Source organism: Pan paniscus, chromosome 2 (assembly GCF_029289425.2).
Source record: "Pan paniscus chromosome 2, NHGRI_mPanPan1-v2.0_pri, whole genome shotgun sequence".
Classification (NCBI taxonomy): domain Eukaryota; kingdom Metazoa; phylum Chordata; class Mammalia; order Primates; family Hominidae; genus Pan; species Pan paniscus.
The window spans coordinates 147,521,347-147,547,489 of record NC_085926.1 but is presented as its reverse complement, the minus strand read 5'-3'; the positions used below and the strand labels follow the sequence as shown (position 1 = coordinate 147,547,489).

At 41.5% G+C, this 26,143-nt stretch overlaps 1 protein-coding gene and 1 long non-coding RNA gene across 2 annotated transcripts in view; both read left to right on the top strand.

The window, feature by feature from the left end:
- Nucleotides 1–24,814, top strand: LOC134729908 (uncharacterized). Its single transcript, XR_010111466.1, has 2 exons — nucleotides 1–7,155; nucleotides 7,892–24,814. It is a non-coding gene; the product is annotated as an uncharacterized LOC134729908 (long non-coding RNA).
- The window catches only part of WWTR1 (WW domain containing transcription regulator 1), a 140,973-nt gene that overhangs the window by 1,259 nt on the left and 113,571 nt on the right, over nucleotides 1–26,143 (top strand). The gene's annotated exons all lie outside the window — the stretch shown is intronic.

The window sequence follows — 26,143 nt, the reverse complement described above, 5'->3', positions numbered from 1 at the left end:
CAGCCTGGAGCCGAAGAAGGCACCAAGTCACAGTGCCCAACGCGCGCGTGTGTTCGCGTGTGTGTGTGTGTGTGTGACAGAGAGAGAGAGAGATGGTGCGTGTCCTTCCACGGTTATTTCACAGATATGGAGAGCTGGAAGCAGGGAGTGAGTCTCTGAGTGTTGGAATTGTAAGGGATCAGAAGCAGGGATCAGAAGCAGTGGTGAAGTTCATCCACCATAAAACACACAGGTGACTTTGCCTTGAATCTGCAGGACTGAAGCCAACTCTTGGGCACAGACCCTTAGTCCCTTCCTTGGCCACTCTAAGTCAGATAGTCCAGAGCCAGGGCCTTTGGGATGTGACACCAAGATAAATCAGACAAAAGCTGTGAAGCTTGGGGAACAGAGGGACTTTTGGTGAAGTAGGTGGTCTGCAGTTTCTATCTATCTGCTTGGGAAAAGCAAGCTGGAAAAGTGAACAGTGGCTGGTAGGCCATAGTGCTCCCAGCTGGGTGACATAATGACCACACAGCACAGTGATGTTATTAGCAGCTGTGTGGTGGAGTAGTTGTGGGCTGGACAAATCAATCGTGTGGAAATTGTGTTAGGAGTTTTATTACATTAAACTTGTTAACCTAAAATACCATCAAATCACAAGCCTGCTTTGTCACTCTTCTTCCTTTCACATTGTTCCAGCTTTTTGATGTCATGAATTTTACATTAGTTGAAAATTTCAAATTACACCCCACAGGAAAATATATTCTCAAACACTAGAGGAGGTTGTTTCAATTGTGGTACCCTAAGATAACTACATTCCTCAGGAGAAACCAGGCTGGAACTTGAAATGTTCCATTGAGGTCATAGGGTCAGGCTATCAAAGATGGAGATTGTGCCAGCCTAACCACTTGTTTCAGGATTGCCTGCACTGCCAGTGAGGGAAACTCCTCTCCTAAGAACTTGACTTAGACTTCATTTTAAAGCCCATATTTCTTTAGTAGAGTAGCCTTAGTTCAAAAGTGAAGACACTATGTACAATCTTAAAAGTTTAATCAAGCTTTTCTTTGGCACTAATATTTGATGCTCTGATTGCTATGAGAGAGCCCTAAGAATGAATACACAGTGATGGATGAAGTTTACTATAGTGAGCCCATTGATTCATACCAGTGACCAATTCTTATTACTTCCCCATCTCAAGGCTGTTGATATCTTGTTCAAGGAGTTCTTTTTTTGTTTCTGAGGTTGGTGTAATGCTGAGATTCTGAAACAGACTTGATGGTCGTTTATGCCACAGCTGGTCTTCTCTGGGTTATTGAGTGATAGTTTGGACATGTGCTCAGTCCTTTGACTTCTAAGTAGCTGGTGGAGTCAAGAATATGATGTAATAACATGACTTTTGTTGTTGTTGTTTGTTTTTTGTTTTTGTTTTTGAGACAAAGTCTCAGTCTGTCGCCCACGCTGGAGTGCAGTGGCACAATCTCGGCTCACTGCAACCTCCGCCCCCTGGGTTCAAGCAATTCTTCTGCCTCAGCCTCCTGAGTAGCTGGGATTACAGGCACCCACCACCACGCCTGGCTAATTTTTGTATTTTTAGTAGAGACGAGGTTTCACCATGTTGGCCAGGCTGGTCTTGAACTCCTGACCTCAAGTGATCTGCCTGCCTCGGCCTCCTAAAGTGCTGGGATTACAGGCTTGAGCCACCATGCCCAGCACTACATGATTTCTTTCTTTCTTTCTTTCTTTCTTTCTTTCTTTCTTTCTTTCTTTCTTTCTTTCTTTCTTTCTTTCTTTCCTTCCTTCCTTCCTTCCTTCCTTCCTTCTTTCTTTCTTTCTTTCTTTCTTTCTTTCTTTCTTTCTTTCTTTCTTTTTCTTTCTTTCTTTTTAGATGGAGTCTCGCTCTGTCGCCCAGGCTGGAGTGCAGTGGCGCGATCTAGGCTCACTGCAAGCCCCGCCCACCGGGTTCACGCCATTCTCCTGCCTCAGCCTCCCGAGTAGCTGGGACTACAGGCACCCGCCACCACGCCCTGCTACTTTTTTGTATTTTTTTTTAGTAGAGACGGGGTTTCAACATGTTAGCCAGGATGGTCTCAATCTCCTGACCTCGTGATCTGCCCGCCTCGGCCTCCCAAAGTGCTGGAATTACAGGTGTGAGCCACCACGCCTGGCCCCAGCCCTACATGATTTCTAAACTGTATTTATGAATATATACACACATACATATAGTATATGATCAGTATAACTGTGATTATTAAAAATATGAAATAGGAGCTAGGCTTGCCTAATATCTGAGGAAAACTAGACGAAAAAGACCCTGAAACAAAAGCAAAACAAAAAAATTCCTTTATACATTGTGTTTTGAATGATTGGAGTAGCTCAGAACTGCCTGTGAACAAGGGCAAAAGTGGAAGTTAGCCTTGGATTTAGAGAAAGTTGCTGTGATCTCTCTGCCCATCCCCCCAACCACAACCACTCTCCAATCCAAAGCAGAGTGCATCTTCATTTCACTTTGGGTAGTCAATGAAAATGACAGCTGAAAAAAATGTGTAAGTAGTAGGCTGGCCTGCTCTGATGATATCCCTGGAAGTGTTTTGGCCAAGTGACTAAGAGAGGTTAAGAATTTGTCAGTGACTATTGTCTTTAAGGATAAGCAATCTGCCAAGAGTTCTCTGAATTTCTTGTAGAGTTTTGTTTAAAGTTGGAATTAGGTAAATGTCATACACTTTGTTACACAGCCTCAAAAGGCAGTGTATTTCAGTGGATTAAGTAGAAGCTTGAAAAATGATGGTGACTCACTTGGAGTTACTTTTCATTATGTCTGTTTATTACTTTACTTGCCATCTGTGAAATAGGGCTGAGGCTAGCAGATAAATTTTTTCTTTTTTTAATTTTTTTATTTTTGGCTGGGGTAGAGATGGGGTTTCACTATGTTGCCTAGGCTAGTCTCAAACTCCTGTACTCAAGTGATTCTCCTGCCTTGGCCTCCCAAAGTGCTTGGATTATAGGCATGAACTACCATGCCCAGCCAGAAGAAGAATCTTTTTCTTGACTCTGTTGGGAGTTGAGAGCTTTATAAGTTGGAAATCAAAGGATTTTAGAATGACAAGGGTCAATTTTGTTTAGTTTAGTTTTTGACTAGAAAACTGAGGCCACGGAAGGGTGATGATAGGAATTTGGGAAAGTCATGTGGTTATTTAATGGTGGACCCTGGACTGGACCTCTAATCTGTTGCTGTCTACTTAGGCAACAGTTTTCCTTTTTCCCCACCTCCACCTTTCCCCCATGTCACTTCCTTAGCTAAACAATGAACTTAATGGGAAACAGAGCCTGGACATCTAAGAAGCTTTAAAAAAGCCTTTTGTCATTTTCTCAGGTAAGATTATTCCTAGGTATATGATGTAATCACTTTCTGCAACTTCCTGAAGGCACCTTTCCTGAGCATTCACAGCTTTCCTGTGGTGTTCAGGTGTCCTGTGGTATTCAGATATTCCTTTAGAGTAACAATGACTAGGGCATGGTGGTGCCCACCTGCAGCCACTACCACCCCCACCCCATCTCTAAATAAAAAGTTTTTAAAAATTAGAGTAACAGTGAAGCAGATTGAATGTTAAAACACCTAGCCTCTAAAAACCACTGTGTTCATTCATTATTCCTGCTGTCCTCTCAATCTCATGAATCAGGCTGGGGTGTTGGGCAACCTGGCACACTGACTGAATACTGATCACATTCAATTTTTAAAAGGTCTCTGATTATAAATAGAATACATGCTTTCTATACATAAACCAGAAAATGGGGAATTATAAAGAGGAAAGTTATCTAGCTTCAGTAGAATTTCCCATCTTTACTCTTTCGCATTCTTGTAAAAATCTTTCATTTGAGTAACGTGATTTTATAAGAAAAAAGATTTTATCCTCCTCTTAAATACAATTCAGACTATAACATTTGGCTGTCACGTTTAATTTTTAGTGACAATTTTAGTGTTTTGCCTTTTCTCAAATGTGTGACAGAAAATTACTTTTGTCCAAGTGATCCATGCACTTGGTAACAAAATCCAATATACAGGAGGACATTTGTTGAAAAACAATGGTTTCCTTCACCTCCTCAAGGCTCACAGAGGGAAACTTTTAATTTTTTTCAACTGTTTCCATATTTAATTCTTAGATTGTTAACTTCTTAAGCTTAAGTAATGTGCTTTTACCACCATGTTTTGATTTATCAACTTTTAGCACCTGATATGAAAGTGAGAATGTAGCTCTTTAAGCTAGTTTTCTTTTTTCTCTCCCAGGTTTGATGTTTATAATATTTTAAATTTGTCTGTTAGGTCACCTTTTTAAAATAATCATCTTTTTTTTTTTTTTTTTTTTTTTTTTTTTTGAGATGGGGTCTCTCTGTGTCACCCAGGCTAGAGTGCAGTGGGAATCATAGCTCACTGAAGCCTCAAATTCCTGGGCTCAAGTGATCCTCCCACCTCAGCTTCCTGAGTAACTAGGACTATAGGTTTGCACCACCATATTTGGCTAATTTATTTAACTTTTTTGTAGAGACAGGGTTTCCTATGCTGCCCAGGCTGGTCTCAAACTCCTGGCCTCAAGCAATCCTCCCACTGGCTTCCTAAAGCACTAGGATTACAGGTGTGAGCCACCACACCTGGCTTTTTCAACTTTGGATAGTATTTCTTGATTCCTTATGCTGTATGTCAGTAATGTTTGGATTGCTACCAGTTCTACTGTTCACTTTTTGACAATGTTGCTTTCCATATTGCCAAAGCCCTGAACCCATAACCTGTATTTGTGCTTTGCCCCAAAGTTGACCATCTTATTCGTATATGATTCTTAAAGTTGAAAATCCATAAGGCCGGGCTCAGTGGCTCATGCCTGTAATCCCAGCACTTTGGGAGGCCGAGGCGGGCGGATCACGAGGTCAGGAGATGGAGATCATCCTGGCCAACACCGTGAAACCCCGTCTCTACTAAAAAATACAAAAAAAAAAAAAAAAAAAAAAAAAAAAAAAAATTAGCCGGGCGTGGCAGCGGGCGCCTGTAGTCCTACTCAGAAGGCTGAGGCAGGAGAATGGTGTGAACCCCGGAGGCGGAGCTTGCAGTGAGCCGAGATCGCGCCACTGCACTCCAGCCTGGGCAACAGAGCCAGACTCCATCTCAAAAAAAGAAAAAAAAAAGAAAATCCATAGGCAATATTTACATGACTACAATTCTGTGAAATGATTCATTGCCTTGTGTGTCAGGATTGGATTTTAGACTTGCACTGTGGGTCTGGTGTTAGGATTCCTGGGCCAATCAAAGGATGAGATATCTAGCCCCAAAGTCAAATGGGATTTTTTGTTTTCTCACTCTTCATCAGTTGTTTAAATTTGTGTTACCTTTTAGTTTTTTCATATTTGGACCATGACTTTCTTAAATTTTTTCCCTAGTATTTCTGATTGCCTTTTAATATGTTCATGCATTATTTGCCATTATTATGATCTCAAAAGTTTTCTAGGCTCTCAATCTTGTCTAACCTATCGAGTCTTCTTTGTCTAAGCTGTATGCCGAGATTCCTTTCTCGTTCTGTGCCGTTCTGAACTGGTTATTCACTAAGCCCACTACAGAGCTGTCATCCTGGGACTTCTTTCCATGGCTGGAAGTGCTGTTTCCTTTTCCCGTGTCTTCCTATTTTTTTGGTTTATCCCTCATTTTGCTGCAGTACATGCTTGAGTAACTTCATAAGAAGTGGTTTGTAGGAGGTAAGTTTTTCAAGTCCTTTTTTATCTGAACGTATTTACTTAAAAATTGTTCTGACTCTGGTTTGTTTTTTCTGTTTATCTTTGAATGACAGTATAATGTAGCTGTTTTCATAAGGGCCCTTTGTCATTCAAAAAATACTGTCTGCTAACTCAGTTGTCTGTAATGTGAAGAGAGTGATACCTGTTGCATTGTGATTTGAAAGATGAGCATATTTAAAGCATCTGGCGCACAGGAGATGTTCAGTACAAGTTAGTTCTTGCTTTCTCTTCTCTCTCTCCCAACACACATAGCCTATTTACCCAGCCAAAATCAGAAGCAGAAACCTTGGCAATAGGGGTCAGGTGATTTTTGACTCTGGATTACAGCTGTAGCTTTGAGGGACAACCTGGATCTGGAGTTAAAAGTCAGTTTTAAGTTTAAAATAAGGAGTTAGAGTCAACTTTCCTGGTTAAGAGAAACCTAAATAGGAATGCTCACTGTAAGTGCCCTTTTGCTTCAGCATTTTGGGCAGAGGATACCCAACTCCATCTGAGAAGTGTCTAGTTTTTGTTGTTTGGAATCTAGATTGTCACTACAAATTGAGCTGTTTTTGTGTGTGGGATAGGGGAGGAAGAGGAAATGGAGAAGGGGGAGATGAGCAGGAAAGGTAATTGACATTTGTTGATTACCTGCTCTATGCCAGACAAGGCAGAGAGTGAGAGTCAGCACATCCCAGAGAGATAGCAACAGAATTATATGCATATGGAACTTTTTCATAACCCTAGATGCTTTTACATATATTATTTCTTTTAACCCTCACAGTGATCCCATGAACAGGTATATATTATTACCTCATTTTACTGTTAAGTAAACTGAGGCTCAGTGAGGTTAAATAAATATCCTGGGGTCATATAACAGGTGAGTGGCAGAGATGGGATTAGAACTCTGTGATTCCAAAACCTGTGTTCCTGTCCTTATGTCATGCTGTCTCATGCCAATTGTGTGGCCCATAATTAGGTCTTGTAATTATGTATCCTTGATGATCGCATAACTGTGGTGGTGGAGTGGTGGATGGATTTTTAGAGTTTGCTTCTGAACTGAGTCTGGGTTATGCTATTTGGAACTGTCATTGATGGTGAGATAGAGATGATGGAAGAAAACCCAAATATACCAGAAATGGGTAGTACACCTCCATTGTCTATTTATATTTTATTCTCATCAAGATTTCCACCAAGGTGACTCACACCACTAATCTTATCACTTTGGGGGGCCGAGGTGGGAGGATTGCTTGAGGCCAAGAGTTCGAGACAAGCCTGGGCAACATAGCGAGATTCTGTCTCTACAGAATTTTTTTTTTTTTTTTTTTTTTTTTTTTTTTTTTTGAGATAGCATTTCACTCTTGTCGCCTAGGCTGGAGTGCAATGGCGCCATCTCAGCTCACGGCAGCCTCCTGCTCCCAGGTTCAGCTGATTCTCCTGCCTCAGCCTCCCGACTAGCTGGGATTATAGGCATCTGCCACCTCGCCCAGCTAATTTTTGTATTTTAGTAGAGACAGGGTTTCACCATGTTGGCCAGGCTGGTCTCAAACTCCTGACCTCAGGTGATCTGCCCACCATGGCATCCCAAAGTGTTGGGATTACAGGTGTGAGCCACTGCACCCGGCGGTCATATGGATTTCTTTCAGCTTATTCTTTACTTGCATGCTCTCTTTCCTGGACTTCTAGCTTTCATTTAATGTTCCGTCTAGGCATAGCAGAAAATAAATAAGAAAGGAAAAGATGATGTTCACTTGCTCAGTGCTATTAGGAGAAGAAGTGAAATGAAGAAACATTTATAAAGTGCTGAGCGCAGTGCCTGGCACAAACACCACCTTTGCAAGTTCATTCCTGTTATTGTTCAGGATTTAGACGGTGAAGGGGGCGATGATCTTCCAGGGCCTTGCCTTTGTGCCATCTAAAAGATCTTTAGCCAGTTCAGCTAATTTACAACTAGAAATCATTTGAACTTGGCTGGGCGCGGTGGCTCACGCCTGTAATCCCAGCACTTTGGGAGGCTGAGGCAGGCAGATCACCTGAGGTCAGGAGTTCGAAACCAGCCTGACCAACATGGAGAAACCCTGTCTCTATTAAAAATACAAAATTAGCCGGGCATGGTGGCGCTTGCCTGTAATTCCAGCTACTCAGGAGGCCGAGGCAGGAGAATCGCTTGAATCCGGGAGGCAGAGGTTGCAGTGAGCCGAGATCATGCCACTGCACTCCAGACTGGGCAACAAGAGCAAAACTCTGCCTCAAAAAAATAAAAAATAAAAAAAAATTTAAAAAAATCATTGAACTCCTGTGTGTGTTAGCATCGTGAGTATGTCCTAAAAGAAGAAATGTGTGGCTGGCTTTATCACCGCAGGCAGCTGACAGAATCTGGAGAGAGAAGGGGAACACAGACAAACCAGGCCAAAGAGCTGGTTTCGACCTGTGGTCCTAGAGCCTGGATCAGCTGCCTTCCACCTTGGTTTGCCGGAAGCCTTTGTAAGGTGTGTCCTAAGTCAGTCATTTATAATATGACTAAAGGTCTGAAATTTGCAGCTGTACAGAATGTCTGTCAGTTTCTCCCATTGGCTATACTCCTTCTGGCCTCAGGAACTTGGCACAAGCTGTTTCCTTTGCCTGGAACATTATTTCCCTGCTTTTTGCCTGCTTAACTCCTCCATTACCTTCAGATATCAGCTTAGATGCCACATCCTGCAGGAACTTTTCCCCAACTTGCAGCTCCCACTCTGGATTAGATGCTGCTGCTCCTCCTCCCATAGGCCCTTCTGTTTCCTCAGTCATTGCTCCACTCTCATATTACTGTTTTTTTGTTTTGTTTTGTTTTGTTTTTCCTTTTTTTACTGCACTGTAACCTCCATCAGGGGAAGAACGATGTTTGTCTTGCTTGGCATTGCTTAACTTGAGCACAGTGGCTGGCACATAGTAGGTGTTCGAAAGGAATCCTGTATTATTTATTTTTAGCCATTTTCATTGTAAACTTGCACCCTGGAATTCGTAGGAGTCTTCCATGCTTGGAAATGGCATTCCATTGTATCTGTGCCCCTTTGACTGCAAGATTAATGTCAGAGCTCCAGATACTAAATGCAGTGGAGAGGGAGATGAATGAAGGCTGGGTGTTCAGAGAAGTCTCATAAAGGTGCTTAGACATAAATGGAACCTTCAAAAAATGGCAAAGATATAGGTAGGTGTGCAGACAAGCCTTCCAGGAAAAACGGGGTGGGAAGAGAGGTATAGAGGCAGAAATGCTGAGGGTGTATTTTTGAGACTAAGAGGAGCTTGTACTGACTTGTATTAAAAGATAGGTGTTGGTTGGTAGATGATTATGCATCCCATTGAGGTTCTGGAGCCTCAGCTAGGGTGGGCTCATTGACCTTTTGCTAGTAAATGTCAACTTTCTCACTCCTTAGTTTTGAGATACACGAGTCCTAGCTTTTTGTGACTGTAGCATAAGACCCCACCATTGTCACCTATGTTGAGATCTTCCTGGTTGTTTAGAGAACTAAGCATTTTATGCTGACTTAAAAGAGTCTGGAAATGATAGTCTTTTTATCTTTCCATTCATAGCTCCATCCTATATTCAATTTAGCAAGTACAGTTCCAAAATTGTGGGTGGTCTTTACTTCCCAAGTAAGTGGGATACCAGGCTACCCTTGACTTGGGACCGCCCCTGCTGGATCTATCATTTCTGCTTGTAAATGAATAGGTTTTGAGTCTGCTTGTTCCCAGAATACTCTCTTGTGGTTTTCGGTACTTTCTCAGTTCCTCTGAGGCTGATCAACTAGACACAGACAAAACTGAGGTTCTGGAACCATAGTCATCCCACCAGGGCCCACCTAGGCCCAGTTCCCTGAGGATGCCCTGCCTGAGCAGCCAGTGGCCTCCCTCTCAGGAACACATTTTCTAAACTCGAAAGTTCATGTTTTCAGGTGACTTCTTTAAATTAAAAAAAAAAAGTTTTTAAAGAGGTAATAAATACATTTAAATACCAAGAACCTAAAATAAGTACAAAGGCATTTACTGGGAAGAGTCTTTCTTTCACTCTCCTCCGGTCCTCTTGTCCCCCTCCCCAGAGCACTAGTTTTTTTGTTTTTTCAGAGAAACTCTTTGTGAGTACAAGCAGGCATGTATCAGTGTAGATATCCACCTAGACCATGTCAACACAACACAATGGTAGTGTACTGTACACACTCTTCTGCACCTTCTTTTTTTTTCACTTAGTATAATATATCTTGGAGTTCATTTCTCTTCTGTACATAAACCTCTGTTTTTTTTAAGGACCACATAGTATTCCATTGCTTAGGAATTTAAATGTACATCATGTCCCCTATTGATGGACATTTAAATTGTTTCTTTCTCTTTTTAATTAAAATTTTATATGCTCAAACACTGTTGGAGGGAGGAAAGTGGAAAAGAAATTCTTCTGATCTTCTCTGAATCCCCCATTTAGAAAGTACCATTGTTAACACTTTATTCAGAAATATTCTTTGCCCAAAGAACAGCTCTCCGGTTCCCATCTAATTTGTTAGCTAGCTAGTCGGTTATCTAATTTATCTGTCATCCACTGTTCTATCTGTCAATCAGTCTGCTTATCCTTCTTATACAAGGCTGATGCATGGTCTGCCAAATTCAATAACCAGTTAGAGTGGATGCCCAACCAATAAGAATTGATGGCATACTGCTGGGAAGTAACTGATTGTATAGCTTAGTGCTACTCAAAGTATGGTCCATGGACTGATGCCAGTGTACAATTGAATTATAACTGGCCTATGAAGAGCTAGATAGAGAAGTTGAGAGTATTTAGAAACTTTATGGCAAAATGGCATTGCTATGACATCCAAGTAGGTGACCAATGCAATTATCTTGTGGAACAGGGTAGTTTGGGTGTGTCACTCTTGTGTGGTGAGTCACATGTGGTGTGAGCTATGTATAAGCCATCCACCATAGGACTACATACTGGTCTTGACAGATTGGAAATAAAACCCCGGTCCTTCACCACAGATAGTTTGAGAAGCAGTAATCTGTTTATCTGTCTTAACGACCTATCTAATGTGTCTGTCATCCATCTCTTAATCAATTCATCTATTTACTTACCTATCGTTTTATTTTTCCATCCATCCTTCTAGCTATAATTTCTGCATCAACCAATTAATCATACCTTTCATTAACTTAATAATCATTCTAAGAGGTTCAGTCTTAAAATGGAAATCTATGGCACAAAGGTTGTATATAATCTGTTTTCTAGTACTTAATATATTTTATGTCTTTGTGGCTTCTACAGTAACTCATTGTTTTAAAATTTTGCTGTGGCACATCTCAATTCTGAACACTGTACAAAAATCCAATTTCTGTTCTTTTTTGTGACTAGTCTGCTGGTAAGCATTGCCAGTGACAGACTCAGGAGTCAAAACATGGTGACTGGAGAAAAATACACATGCTAGGTTGTTTATTTAAAAAAAAAAAATCATTTGTGATGGCTTTTCTGCAGATATTAAAATACTGAATATCTTTCTCCTAGTTTGCACTTGCAAAGCATTTCTTAGCCTAGGTTTTCAAAGGGGCACCTGGGCACCTATCATAGTTGAGGCTGCAACTGTGTGTGATAACCCATCAGAAAGGAGAAAACCCAAGCAAATGGTGAATGTGACTATAATGAACAAACGTAACTTTTACTGACTTTATTTATTTTGGGGTTTGTTTTTAAAAAGCTGGCTTTTGTTATAAAAATAATACATACTCTTACCAAAAAGTCCAAACAGAACTGAAGGTTATAAAGTGAAAAGTAGGGGCTGGGCGGTGGCTCATACCTGTAATCCCAGCATTTTAGGAGGCCAAGGCAGGTGGATCACTTGAGGTCAGGAGTTTAAGAGCAGCCTGGGGCCAGGCGTGGTGGCTCACACCTGTAATTCCAGCACTTTGGGAGGCCGAGGCGGGCAGATCACGAGGTCAGGAGATCAAGACTATCCTGGCTAACACGGTGAAACCCCATCTCTACTAAAAATACAAAAAATTAGCCAGGTGTGGTGGCAGGCACCTGTAGTCCCAGTGACTCGGGAGGCCGAGGCAGGAGAATGGCGCGAACCTGGGAGACAGAGCTTGTAGTGAGCTGAGATCGCGCCACTGCACTCCAGCCTGGGAGACAGATCGAGACTCCGTCTCAAAAATAAAATAAAATAAAATAAAAGAGCAGCCTGGCCAACATGGTGAAACCCCGTATCTACTAAAAATACAAAAATTAGTTGGGCATGGTGGTGTGTACCTGTAATCCCAGTTACCTGGGAGGCTGAGACACGAGAATTGCTTGAACCTGGGAGGTGGAAGTTGGAGTGAGCTGAGATCAGGCCACTGCATTCCAGCCTGGGCCACAGAGCAAGACTCTGTCTCAAAAAAATAAGTAAAAAAAGAAGTGAACAGTAAAAGTACTGCCCACCTCCCTGCCACCACCACCCCGCAACCCCAAGACACACACTAGGTTTACTCCTCAGAAGTAACTACTGTTCACAGTTACTTGTGTTATCTTCCAAGGATTTATTATGCATATATGTATATATGACTTGACTGATAAAAACAGCATTAGTTTGTTTTTGCATTGTGGGAAGTCTCTGTTACTGGTTGAGCCTCACATAACCTCAGGACCGGGTAGAGTATAGACATGGATTAAATTCTGGAGAACTGGATGCAATGCCTGATGGGATGTCTCAGGGTGAAAAGCCTTATCGGGGTAACCATGATCTAGAGACTGGGATTTGGCTTTGTGGTTCAAGAAAGTGACGTCTCTGCTGGCCCAAAACTGGTCAGGTTTTCGAGGACTGTCTGATGTGAGCCATACTGGGGAGAAACAGGGATAGAAATTTTCATTACAGTTCCAGAAGCACAGGTAGTGACTGGAATATTCTGCCACTCTGGAATGAAGGTATTCATGAGTGATTTAATTGCTGAAAAGTTGCTTTAGTGGTGCTGGAAAAGAGAAGAAGTGAGATCATTTTAATCATTGAAGGGATATTAGCAGGTAAATTTGACAGGATTTGGTGATGGATTAGATAAAGGCAGCGAGTAAAGCAGGAGGAAAGGAAGATTTGCAGATTGCTGGCTGTATAATGTCAGGGCTGGTGGCGCCTCTAATTGTAGCAAGCAGTACTGGGAGGCTTGGAAGAGGTGGAGAAATTATTTAACATATTGAGTTTGAAGTGACTTTAAGATGCCCAAGGGAGGAAAATGGGGTGTAGTGGAATGTGTATAATTATTCAAATCCTGGTGTGATTGAGATTTCTTAGAGAGGTTACAGATAGAATGAGAAGAAACAAGAAGTACTGATAGACCCTGTAAAGAGATGGAGAGAGAAGAGAAAGAGAGGTAGGAGGAAATCCAGAGAGTGGTGCGTGGAAGCCAGGGAAGAAAGTCTTTCAAGAAGAAAGAATGGTTAGCTCTGTGGCGTGCTTCTCAGAGGTCAAGGAAGATAAGGACTGAAAAATGTCCAGTGAATGACTTTTCCACGAGGACACTTTCTTTCCCAGGATAGGTCATAACAGGGCCTGAGGTACTAATTCTTATGATAATTCAGATAATTTAGTTTTGAGAGACAGAAAAATAAGGAAAATAAAGATCTCAATTAGATAAGGTGTGAATACACTCCCACATAGTCCCACAAGTTTCCATATAACCTATAGTGTCTCTCACTTTATTGCCGTATACCACACGTTTGCTTGTTTAAGCATCCTATTAAAATGGGGTCCGAAATCAGTGTTTTATAACTAACTGAGCTAAGTTATAAGACTCAGGTAAAAACATGACTCTAATTGATATGATCATTACTTGCTGTGAGGAAAATTACAGTCTGCAATCCTAGCTTGGTAAAATCTTTGTCACAATTTGTAGTGCACAGGACTGTTATTGCTGGCACACGTCATAACTAAATTACAGCCATAAAAATAGCAGATTATGTTTGGAGAGTATCAGTAAAAAATTTATGGTTCCAAATATTATGTAACTGTAGTTTCAGATAAATGTTTATCTTTCCTATCTTTGTTTCTCCATTCACCGGAACTGATTTTGATACCTGGCAAAAGGGACTCAGATTAATGCAAGTAAGTTCGCCAGGCCAGTTTGCCCTTTCACAATATAAGGTAAATAAAACATGTTTAATTATATCAAACTGGTTTGAGTTTGGCTGCATTTTGTAGTTAAAGCTTGTATTGTAGTTAAAAGGCTATTCTGTATTTTGCTAATTTGGGAGCACTTGGTGGCCTTGTTACAGATTTGGGATTTGTAAAGACATGTGAATTTAGTAGGCGGGATTAAGAATCATAAAAGAAGCAGTAAACTTGAGTGCTGCTCATAAAATTACTTAGGTTTTCTGCAGATGCATTCTCTAGTGCAACTGTCCCAACTTTTTGGGTCTTTGTTTTAGGTATTATGTGAAATATAACCCTATGCATATGCAACTTTTGGCAAATAAGGATTTCTTTTTTTTTTTTTTTTTTGAGACGGAGTCTCACTCTGTCGCCCAGGCTGGAGTGCAGTGGCCCGATCTCGGCTCACTGCAAGCTCCGCCTCCCGGGTTTCGGCCATTCTCCTGCCTCAGCCTCCCGAATAGCTGGTACTACAGGCGCCTGCAACCACGCCTGGCTAATTTTTTGTATTTTTAGTAGAGACGGGGTTTCACCATGTTAGCCAGGATGGTCTCGATCTCCTGACCTCGTGATCCGCCCGCCTCGGCCTCCCAAAGTGCTGGGATTACAGGCGTGAGCCACCGTGCCCGGCCGGATTTCTCTTACAAAATTATATCATCCAACTTATATTTGGGTATTCGTACTTTCGTGTGTGTGTGTGTGTGTGACAGAGTTTTGCTTGTCGCCTAGACTGGAGTGCGTTGATGTGATCTCAGTTCACCGCAACCTCTGCCTCCTGGGTTCAAGCAATTCTCCTGCCTCAGCCTCCCAGTTAGCTGGGATTACGGCATGGGCCACCACGCCTGGCTAATTTTGTATTTTTAGTAGAGACGGGGTTTCTCCCTGTTGATCAGGCTGGTCTTGAACTCCCAACCTCAGGTGATCTGCCTGCCTCGGCCTCCCAAAGTGCTGGGATTACAGGTGTGAGCCACCACGCCCGGCCACATTCGTACATTTTAACATAAAATCCAACCATAAGGCTATATTGTAGAAAAGCTTGAAGGAAAGAAGGCAGGAATGGAGAAAGGATCAGCTACCTAAAAGTTGAGCTGTAGCCAAGGGTATGTTTAAAACATCTCCTTTTTACCTAGGCTTTTTAAAAAGTTTAGCTATCTTATCTATCATCTAAGAAAAGTTAACCTTGAGTTATTGATCTTGCATGTCTGCATTCGAAGTATAAAGATGACAGGGGCTGTGCTTTGGGCCTTGGAAAGCTGTGTTCTCAAGCAAAGGTCCAAGAGCTGTAATCCGTATGGTACACAGTGGAAACATTGTTCTTTGTATTTGTCTGTTGCTAACTTTTTAGTAACTATTAAGTAGTTGGTGATTATTAACAGTAGGAGCAGAATGTAGGGTCATTATGGACAATTTGGAGTGTCAACATTAAAGAAATGATTTTAAAGGTTAGATCCCAATTGTTGAGGCTTTGCCTGAAACTTTGGCAGGTAAGTAGAGTGAGGGATGGACCAGCACAACCTTTTGTAGTTATTAGCCGTAGTGAAGTGAGTCAAGTTTTGCCACAGTGCTTTTTGTTTAACCTAATAATTGGCCGGCCCTAGTTAATTGTTGAAAACCATTAAAGGACTCAAATTTCCCAGTTGCACATGCATTGGAATGTCCAGCTTACCTCATGTGTGTGAATAAAGGGCCAGTGGTGTGGCTAATTAAAGTGCATTGTCCTTTAAGCAAAGCGTCAGTAAGAAATTAAGTTTTAAGAGTTCTCGAAAGGCCCTTCTGAGGGCTGGTAAACATCTTGGTGGCTGGTACATATCGTATGGAGTCTAGGTGTGAAAGCTGCTGAAAACAAGCATTATAAACTTCCAAGTAAGTGTGGAGGTGTAAACTGATGCCATAGAGTTGCTTCAGCTGAAGCGAAAGATCATATTTACTGACACTTATTACAAATGGGTTTTTAAAACAATGTCTGTTTTGTACAGTGACAGTAAAGTCTGCCAAGAGTAAAACAAAAAGTTATATTGTGGAACAAGATAAAAGGACCCTGCATAATAAATAATATCGAATGCCTTAAAATATGAGGTTTCATTTCCAAAATATAAATATGAGCTCCTAAATGAATGTTTAAATAATTTGGTTTTTCTTTGATTTGCCAGTGACTTGATACGTAAAATAATTTTGGCTCTGAATATGTCCAGATCTAGGCCATCACAATAAAGAATACATCTGTATAGTAAGTACAAAATAAAGCAACCACAAATGACATCATGTTTTAGTGATAGCTTAGGAATTGTTTTTTTATTATGATAGACCAAAAGTAGTTTATTGGCTATAAATAATATATTTATTATCTGCCAGTTTCTAAGAGTAGCATGATATCTCTGATCCAAACTGTATTGATTCTGGTCGGGCTCGGTGGCTCATGCCTGTAATACCAGCACTTTGGGAGGCCGAGGTGGGTGGATAACTTGAGACCAGGAGTTTCAGACAGCCTGGCCAACATGGTGAAACCCTGTCTCTACTAAAAATACAAAAATTAGCTGGGTGTGGTGGCACATGCTTGTTATCCCAGCTACTCAGGAGGCTGAGGCAGGAGATTCACTAGAACCAGGGAGGCAGAGGTTGCAGTGAGCCAAGATTGCGGCACTGCATTTCAGCTTTGGGGACAGAGCGAAACTCTGTTTCAAAAAAACAAAAACAAAACCAATCTATATTGGTTCTAACCTTTATCTATAGACAAAAGCATTGGTTTATGAAAACCATCAGAGATGTAAGCCATAGAAACTTTCAAAAAGTTCTTTAAGATGCAACTGTCTGGATCTGATAAATAGTTTAAATTGTTTTGCTCTTGATCTGGATGGGTTTTGAACAGAGGAGATTGTGTGAAATTAAAGGTTTCTTAAAATTGTTGACACTGGTAGAGAGGCATTTATCTGAATACAGTGGGGAAGACCAGAAATGTTGCTTAAAGAGATTTTGTAAGAAAAGTAGGCACAATTCTTGTGAAAAGTGGGCTACATGAATAAGGGCAATCCAAGAAATCATGTTAGTGCCCCTGTGTAGTTGTATGACTTCTGTACTTTTTCTTTCTTTCTTTCTTTCTTTCTTTTTTTTTTTTTTTTGAGACGGAGTCTCGCTGTGTAGCCCAGGCTGGAGTGCAGTGGCACAATCTCGGCTCACTGCAAGCTCCACCTCCCAGGTTCACAACATTCTCCTGCCTCAGCCTCCCGAGTAGCTGGGACTACAAGTGCCCACCACCACGCCTGGGTATTTTTTTGTATTTTTTAGTAGAGATGGGATTTCACCGTGTTAGCCAGGATGGTCTCGATCTCCTGACCTCGTGATCCACCCACCTCGGCCTCCCAAAGTGCTGGGATTACAGGCGTGAGCCACTGCGCCCAGCCAACTTCTGTACTTTTTCAAAGGTGAACTTTTGGGGAGGTGATTTCTTGAGAAGTGGGGAAGATAATGGGATAAGTTGTAAAAGTGCCCAGAAATATGAATTTATAAGAGACCTTGAGATGTGTGTAGCTGTCCATTAGTATGAAAGAAGACCAGACATGTTGTCCAAGCTGTCTATAGGAAAATAGAAGAGGTAACTTTAGGTTGTCGTGGCTCACACTTATAATCCCAGAACTTTGGGAGGCTGAGGCAGGAGAATGGCTTGAGGCCAGGAGTTTGAGACCGGCCTGAGCAACAGAGCAAGACTCCATCTCTATAAAAAAGTTTTAAAAATTAACAGAATGTGGTGGTGCACACTGCTATAGTCTCAGCTACTTGGGAGGCTGAGGCAAGGGGGATCGCTTCAGCCTATGAATTCAGGGTTGCAGTGAACTATGATTGCACCACCGTACTCTGGCCTGGGCAACAGAAAGAGACCCTGTATATATTTATTTTTTCCAAGATAACTTTAGTCTTAGTCTACTCTGAATAACAAAGAAGAATGATTTATTCATTTAGAGGCATTTTAAGAGCAGTCTTTGTAGACCATTGCTAGATCTTTTTGGAATGGGCTGACTTGAAAGCAGAGAGAATGTAACCATGTGTCTTTAAGTGGCATTGTTTAGTGGTTCTTCACGGCAGCCCAAAGAGAAAGTATCTGGCATCAGATTTGCTGGATGTGCAGAGATGCCAATATCTCTCATTTGAGCTAGCCTCTGCAGTGTTTTTGCTCTCAAACCTGGTGGTAGAGTGACGGCTTTGATTTGCTTCCTGCCTGAAGCCTGCTTTGGATGAATTTAAAAACCTGTTTGTTTCCCCATCAGCCGGCTGAGCCTTACCCATAATTCCTGAACTTTGATTATGGGGGTTATTACAGGACAAGAGCTTCTTTGTAAAAGAGCATGTTTAATACTCTGGGGTCTAGCGTGACTAGCGGATATAAATTGTATGGAAGCAATTAAATGCGAAGGAAATGTCATGTGGGCTGAATTTAAACATAACTTGCGGCATTGATTTTTTTTTTTTAACTTACACTAAGAAGGATGGAGAGAGAAAAAAGAAAGAGAATGGAAACAGGCCAAGCGAGTCAGAGAAGCACACGCAGAGACAAGAGAAAAGGAGTCATTTTTAACATTTGGTTAAAAGTCCAAAGCCCAGAGCTAGCATTATGTGAATTATACTAGTATTATGCCATTGCCCTTTAAATGAACTCTTTAAAAACACAAATGTCAGGGAAGTATACTGTACTTGGGGCTTGTATCTCTTTCCAGTTGCTCCTCTTTATCTTAAGGCATATGTGTACATACAGCAGTGATTTTTTTTGGAATATGTTAATAAACAGGCCTGAAGGAAGCTCCGTAAACGATTAAAGTGCTTCTTTCCCTAGTTTTCTCTCCTTTTATGCTCATGGCCACTGCATGCCTCTTTTCTTTTCTTTTCTTTCTTTTTTTGACAAAGTTTCGCTCTTGTTGCCCAGGCTGGAGTGCAATGGTGCAATCTTGGCTTCCTGCAACCTCTGCCTCCTGGGTTCAAGTCATTCTCCTGCCTCAGCCTCCCAAGTAGCTGTGATTACAGGCATACAGCACCATGCCTGGCTAATTTTTTTGTATTTAGTAGAGACGGGGTTTCACCATATTGGTCAGGCTGGTCTTGAACTCTTGACCTCAGGTGATCCACCACCTCAGCCTCCCAAAGTGCTGGGATTACAGGCGTGAGCCACCGTGCCTGGTTGCCACTGCATATGTCATACAGAGTGGCTCATCTTTGGACTTTTGATTAGGAGTAGTGTGTCATTTCTCACTTGCCTAGAATGTCCTACATCCCTATGCTTGGTCTATTAAGACTTAGCCAGCCCCATCTCCTGTCTAATGCCTTATTACACCAACCAACTAGAAGGGATCTCCTCCTACTCCAGATCCCCATAGTAATTTGATCTGTTGGGGTAATTTGCCAGTTAATCTTTTCTACTGTCCATCAGAGTGTCGTGTAAGGTTTGTTTGTAAATGAATGGGTTTATTTCATTTCTCCAACTTGCCAATTCTTAGAATATGGAACTGGTGTTGTATTGTCCTTCATGCCTAGCACATATTGGTACTAGGGAATATTTATTGAGATTAATGTTAATACTGAATATGGGCCGGGCACGGTGGCTCATGCTGATAATCCCAGCACTTTGGGAGGCTGAGGCGGGTGGATTACCTGAGGTCAGGAGTTCAAGACCAGCCTGGCCAACATGGTGAAACCCCGTCTCTACTAAAAATACAAAAAAAAATTAGCTGGGCATGGTGGCACACCCCTGTAATCCCAGCTACTGGGGAGGCTGAGGCAGGAGAATTGCTTGAGCCTGGGAGGTAGAGGTTGCAGTGAGTCAAGATCATGCCACTGCACTCCAGCCTGGCCAACAGAGCGAGACTCTGTCTCAAAAAAAAAAAAAAACATACTCAATATGCTGTTAAAATAATCAAAATGTGACTGGGTGGTCACAGGCAGAAATTGATGCTTTTAGATTAGATGTAATAATATAGCAAGTTTGATGTGAAATTGAGTTTAGAAATAATAGACAACCTTTGATTATTTGCTGTGATAGAGAGTACTTGTCCTTTATTTTTATTCTATATGCTATGAACTCATAGTGACAAGAACCAAAACTTACCTGCCTTGCATAATACTTCTCTCTTTTTTTTTTTTTTTTTTTTTCACTTGAAACAGTCTTGCTCTGTCACCCAGGCTGGAGTGCAGTGGCATGATCCCAGCTCACTGCAACCTCTGCCCCCCGGGTTCAAGTGATTCTGCCTCAGCCTCCCGAGTAGCTGGGGTTACAGGCATCTGCCACCACACCCAGCTAATTTTTTGTGCATAATACTTCTCTAATGCCTGGCCCAAAGCATGGCATGCATAGTAGGGATTCATTTAACTTTTGCTGAAAGAAATATAAAAGATTTTTTTCTTTTAAATTTCTACATTATTTAGATTTTCTGGTGACTCTTTCCTATGCAATAAGCCAATACATATTTATGGAGCACATACTGTGCCACATACTGGTACTGTGCTTAGCATAAAGGATACATATAATGTATATTTTACTTTAGAATATATTCTATTCTTTGTATTTAATTCTTAGCCCGACTATAAATTCTAAAAAATCAGTTTTTCAAGCAAAAACAATGAAGATCCAAGAAAGGAAAATTTCCTGGTATTAATTCAATATATTCATCTATTCCCAGATTATTTCCACATTCCACTTGATGGTGGAAATTTACTACCCCCTCCTTGCCTTTCAAATGATCCTAAGATCGTAACCTTTCCCTGTGGAGCTGAAGAGGTAGAGTAGGCTGTTTGGGTTTCAAAGCACTTTTCAGGACACAAAGTAAATAGGGGAATTGGAGATATCAACAAAACTAATTAAGTGGATTGACTGTGTCAGTAGTGAGTACAGAGATGTCAGAAAAGCTAGTTAGTAGCAAGTATTTAAACACAGCCTCAAGTTCATTTTCAGTGGTGTTGCCATCATCCACAAACTTCAAAGAAAGTTTAGCCAGATTAATCCAGGAAAATTCATTCTCCTGGGAACATCACATTCTAAATTACTTATTCATTGTTAATATCTTCATTTAAAATTTTGACTTGAACTTTTTTATTCTTTACTTGTCCTTTAAGATCACACAGACCCAAGATTTGATAAGGTTATCATCTTTTCAGATCTCAGAAAAGTGGGAAAATGAATTCCCTTTTGATCAGAATAAAGGGAAGAAGAATTTAAAATTATAAACCAGGTTTACTTTACTCATAGATGGTCATATATTCAACATTGCCTTTTTTTTTATTTTAAAAAACTGCCCAAGTCATAAATAAATGCATTCTTGCTTTAAGAAATTCAGCTAAAGCAATAGACTTTCTTGACCCTCTATCCCCAATCCTGCTCATCTCCCCAGAAGGAGAGCCCCTTTCTCAGTTCAGGGACTGTCCTTCAGACTTATGCATATAGAAACCAATGATTCAGGTTTTTCTTCTTCCTCCTTCCTCCTTCCTCCTCCTCCCTCTTCCACTTCCTCTTCTCCTCCTCCTCTTCCTCTTCGTCCTCCTTCCTCTTCTTCTTCTCCTTCTCTTTCTCCTTCTCCTTCTCCTTCTCCTCCTTCTCCTTCTCCTTCTCCTTCTCCTTCTCCTTCTTCTTCTTCTTCTTCTTCTTCTTCTTCTTCTTCTTCTTCTTCTTCTTCTTCTTCTTCTTCTTCTCCTCCTCCTTCTATATATTGTACCTTAACTTCGTTTTTACCCACCACTTTAAAGTATTTTGTTCTATGACAGCAGCTAGAGATCTTAATACGTTATTCCATTTCATGGCTATACACAGTTTATTTACCCATTTTCCTAGTAATAGGACTGTAATGTTACTTAAACCTCATCTCAAAGACCTAATATAAATTAAATTCTAGCTTCATTTGAATCTTTCATCACTTTGAAGGGAGATTTTTAGTAATTATCAAAAGATATGAGATCAAACAAGTCCAATTACTAAAAATGCAATGCATTTGTATGATAATTTAAACTTCTTTTAAATATGGAGACCCAGAGCACTGTATCCCCAGCACTCCTGTGAGCTAGCCAGGAGAAGGGGAACATTGTCACAACCACATGAAGAAGAGGGTAGAGCAGGGCCCCCTTCTGCTGATTTCTGATTATACAGGGCTCTTTGGTCAAGATCACAGAATGTGTTTCTCCCTCCCATGCAAGAAAGGCAGGGATTCCTCCTCTCCTCTTTAGTCTTCCATCCCTGCTCAGAGCTTTTTGGCTAGCATTGTCAATTCAAGGTTTGGCCTCAGAGTCTTTGATTTAAGTTGTGAGGGGACAGACATGGTGAGGATATACTGTGGCCGGGTCTGGAGGGTGAGCTACTGAGAATCAGGGCAGGGAAGAGGCTCAGTGGTTGCTGGTGCTGAGGTAGTGTCTGGAAAGCACATCCGTGTGAAAGGGCGAATGCCAGCTGAGCATGGCCTTGGGTCACTGGCTGCCTTGCAAACAGGAGCTCCACAGGAGAGGTGGACTTGCACAACAGCAGCCTGACAGATCCAGGGTCTTTCACTTGCTTCTTTGGGATCCTCACCAAGCATGTCATTCAACCATTTATTGTGCATGGACCTTGGTAGGGAATAGGCATTGCTCTGTTTTCTGATTTATTTCTCCTTGAAAGCCCATTCTTAAGGGCAGGGAACATGTTTTATTCTTCCCAGAACCTTAGGATAAATAAACGGGAAAAAATGAGTGAAAAAGGAAACTTTGGTAGGAGATAATGAGGCTTTTCCTTACTGCTCTTATCTTTAGAAGCTGGGTCACAGACATCTTAGTATGCATTTACGTGCATTTATTTAACAAACGTGTACCTAGCACTTACTTTGTGCCAGGCATTGTTCTCACACTGTTCACATTTAATTATGCCAAGAACTCTGACAGAAACACTATTTTTATCCCCACTTTGCTCAGAAAACTGATGTACAGGGCATTTAAGTAACTTGACCAAAGCCACACACTAGTAAGGACTTAAACTTGGGCAGTCTGGGCCCAGAGCCACCCTGGCTCTCCTTTTCCCTCTCACTGGTCTTGACATGGTTGGGTCTTCATTATTTTTCCCTTTCTGGACCTCTCATCTTTCCTTCCTCTTTCTCCATTCCTGTTGCCTCCACCCTACTTGCGATGTGATCATTTATTTGTAGACTGCAGCACACTAGCCTCTGACTTCAGTCCTTTGCACACCACAGCCAGGCTAATCTTCCTTCATGATGGCTTTCATCACCCTTTTCCTGCTACAGAACTCTCCTTGGTGTCCTGTCCTGTCAGGGCTGATCTCCTGCCTGGTTCCTAAACCTCTAGAATCTGACAGTGCGACCCTGCTCATCTAGCCTCACTTCCCTTGGCAACCCATTTGCTGCCACCCACAGCTCCTGGCAGTGCTTGTACCCCTTCCCTGGAGCACCCTCACCTCTTTCCTGACCCTCCATCAGTTCATTCTGCCGTGGATTTCCTTCTAGGTCTCACCTCCTGCCTGACTACACAGCTCTTAGTGTCCGCTCCACCCCTGAACCCAGTCTACAGGCTGTTGGATTTCATTGTTCCTGGCTTCAAAAAGCCTGATTAGGTTTAAACTCTTGGGGGGTCTACCATTATACCTAGCACTGAGCTGGGTCCCAAAGGACATTGTTGAGTACTGGGATTAGTAGGTAGGACGCTTGCCTAATATTGGACTTTTTACTTGGTTTCCTCACCCTTAAATGAAGAACTTAAAGGAGATAATGGCCAAGTTTCCTTTTAATTTGCTTAACCAATTACACTCACATATATATTTTATTTTTTAGAGACAAGTTCTCACTTGTCACCCGGAGTGGAATGCATTGGCACAATCATAGCTCACTATAACCTCAAACTCGTGGGCTCAAGAGATCCTCCCACCTCAGCCTCCTAAGTAGCTAGGACTACAGGTGTGCGTCACCATGCCTGGCTGGCTTATTTTATTTTTGTAGTGATGGGGTCTTCCTATATTGCCCAGGCTGTTCTTGAACTCTTGGCCTCAAGCCATGGTCCCACCTCAGCCTCCCAAAATGCTGGGATTACAGACGTGAGCCACTGTGCCTGGCCATACTTATTTTTTAACAGCTTCATTAATATATAATTTACACAGCACATAATTCATTCATTTTAAGTGTATAATTCAATAGTTTTTAATAGATTCAGGTACGTACAACCATCATCACAGTCAGGTTTAGAACATTTTCATCACCAAAAAGAGAAGCCCCAACTAACTAGATAGCTATTAGCCATCCCCCTCTCCTCCACATTCTCATCTTCACCAGTCTTAAGAAATTACTAATCGACTTTATGTCTCTGTAGCTTTGTTTATTCTGGAAATTGTATGTAAATTGAATCATATGATATGTAGTCTTTTATGAGTGGCTTATTGCACTTGGCATAATGTTTTCAAGGCTCCTGTATGTTGTAGCATACATCAGAACTTCATCCTTTTTATGGCTTAATAGTATTGCATTGTATGGATATACCACATTTTGTTTATCCATTCATTTGTTGGTGGACTTTTGGGTTGTCTCCACCTTTTTGAAAATTACATCCATTTTTGAGGGGAAAATGATCTTCCTTTAGTGGCTTCTACAGTTGCCAACAGCAGTTTCCCTCTACTGCTTTAAAGGTAGGGATCTGGGCTTAATGGCTTTGTTTGCGTTGTGTGGATGGACAGGTTGGATGCTTGGTCATCAATGTCAGAGAGCAGTCATAGAGAGTACTCATGAGCTTTGTAATCAGACGTACTGGTTTGAATCATGGATCTGCCACATAATGAGCTTACATAACTTCAGGAAGCACGTTTCCTCGTTGGTAAAGTGGGAACTACCTTGCCTGTTTCCTTAGAGTCAGAGCTATGCTAGAAACTACGTGGCCTTGGGGCAACTCAACCAATGCAGAGGGACCTCAAGGCTATAAAAATAAATAAGTAAATAAATTTTAAAAAGTAAAAATTATTTTTTAAAAAGTACTCTCAAGCCCGTAACCCCAGTACTTTGCGAGGCTGAATCCAGGCAGATCGCTTGAACCCAGGAGTTTGAGACCAACCTGGGCAACATAGTGAGACTCTGTCTCTACAAAACATGCAAAAAATTAGCTGTGGATAGTAGTGGGTGCCTGTAGTCCCAGCTACTCAGGGGAGCTAAGGTGGGAGGATCACTTGAGCCTGGGAAGTTGAGGCTGCAGTGAGCCGCTGTACTCCAGCTTGAGTGACAGAGCGAGATCCTGTCTCTAAATGAATAAATAAATAAAGTGCTTAAAGTTCTCAATTTTATTAAGGTATCATGCCTCACAGCTCTTCCCTACCAAGCATGGAGCCCAGGATCACCACCCTAGTTGCAGTACCCAGAGTGGACCTACTTAATCTTGTTGGGATAATTCATGTCTCCCTTCGTGTGTGTTAATGGCCTCTCTTGATCTTGGATCTGGATTTGTGCTCCAGTCACTACCCCATCAGGTCATTTGACAAGAATGGCTATAGGGAGTGAGATGTTTTTCCCTCTCTGAGAAGATACAGCGGGAGTGTATTTCATTCTTTGTGGGATAGGCAAGGAGGATGCATTGCTGTTTTTTGGTAAGCTTTACCTGAAAGTAGTTATGCCAGAGGGTAGGTGGTGATTCTGAGCTTGCTTATGGTTATTGAATATCCATTGGCACTTATATTTGGGGTTTGTACGTGAAGACTGAAAATGCCTTTTTTAGTAACTGGCTGAAGGAGAGATGAAATGTTAATTTGATCCAAACTTTGCTTGGAGAGTGGTGTTTCAGAACTGATTTTGCTAATGTCATTAAGAATCAAGGAACCCGACAATTTTGGATTTTAGGCAAGGCCTCTCTCTACACCCAGAGTAACAATTTAAAAAAATTATTTTAAAGTAAGGAGGTTTTAGAAACATAAACTCTTATAATAGTGGATCTTTCGAGAGAATGGAAAGTAAGTCATTTTCCTCATCTAAACTTAGCTTCTGCCCCCATGATATTGGTAGGAGGTCGAGAAATTTGACTGTGAGAATTATGTGAATCTTTATTCCTCTTCCTCTATTCTGACCCCAGGTGAGTGGGGACAGCTCTTGCCTGGCATTTCTCCCACTGGCTTGACCCATTAATGGCAACTGTGAAAAGGTCAACATTTCCAGGCTGACATACTGACCACATTTTGTGTGGGAGATCTCAACAAAAGAATATTTGTTTCTGGGAGGCTGACATCCCCTTTTGTCCATTAAGCCTGTCCTTTCCATCATTAGATTGTGAACCTTGTCAGAATTAAGTAGAGCTTAAAAACA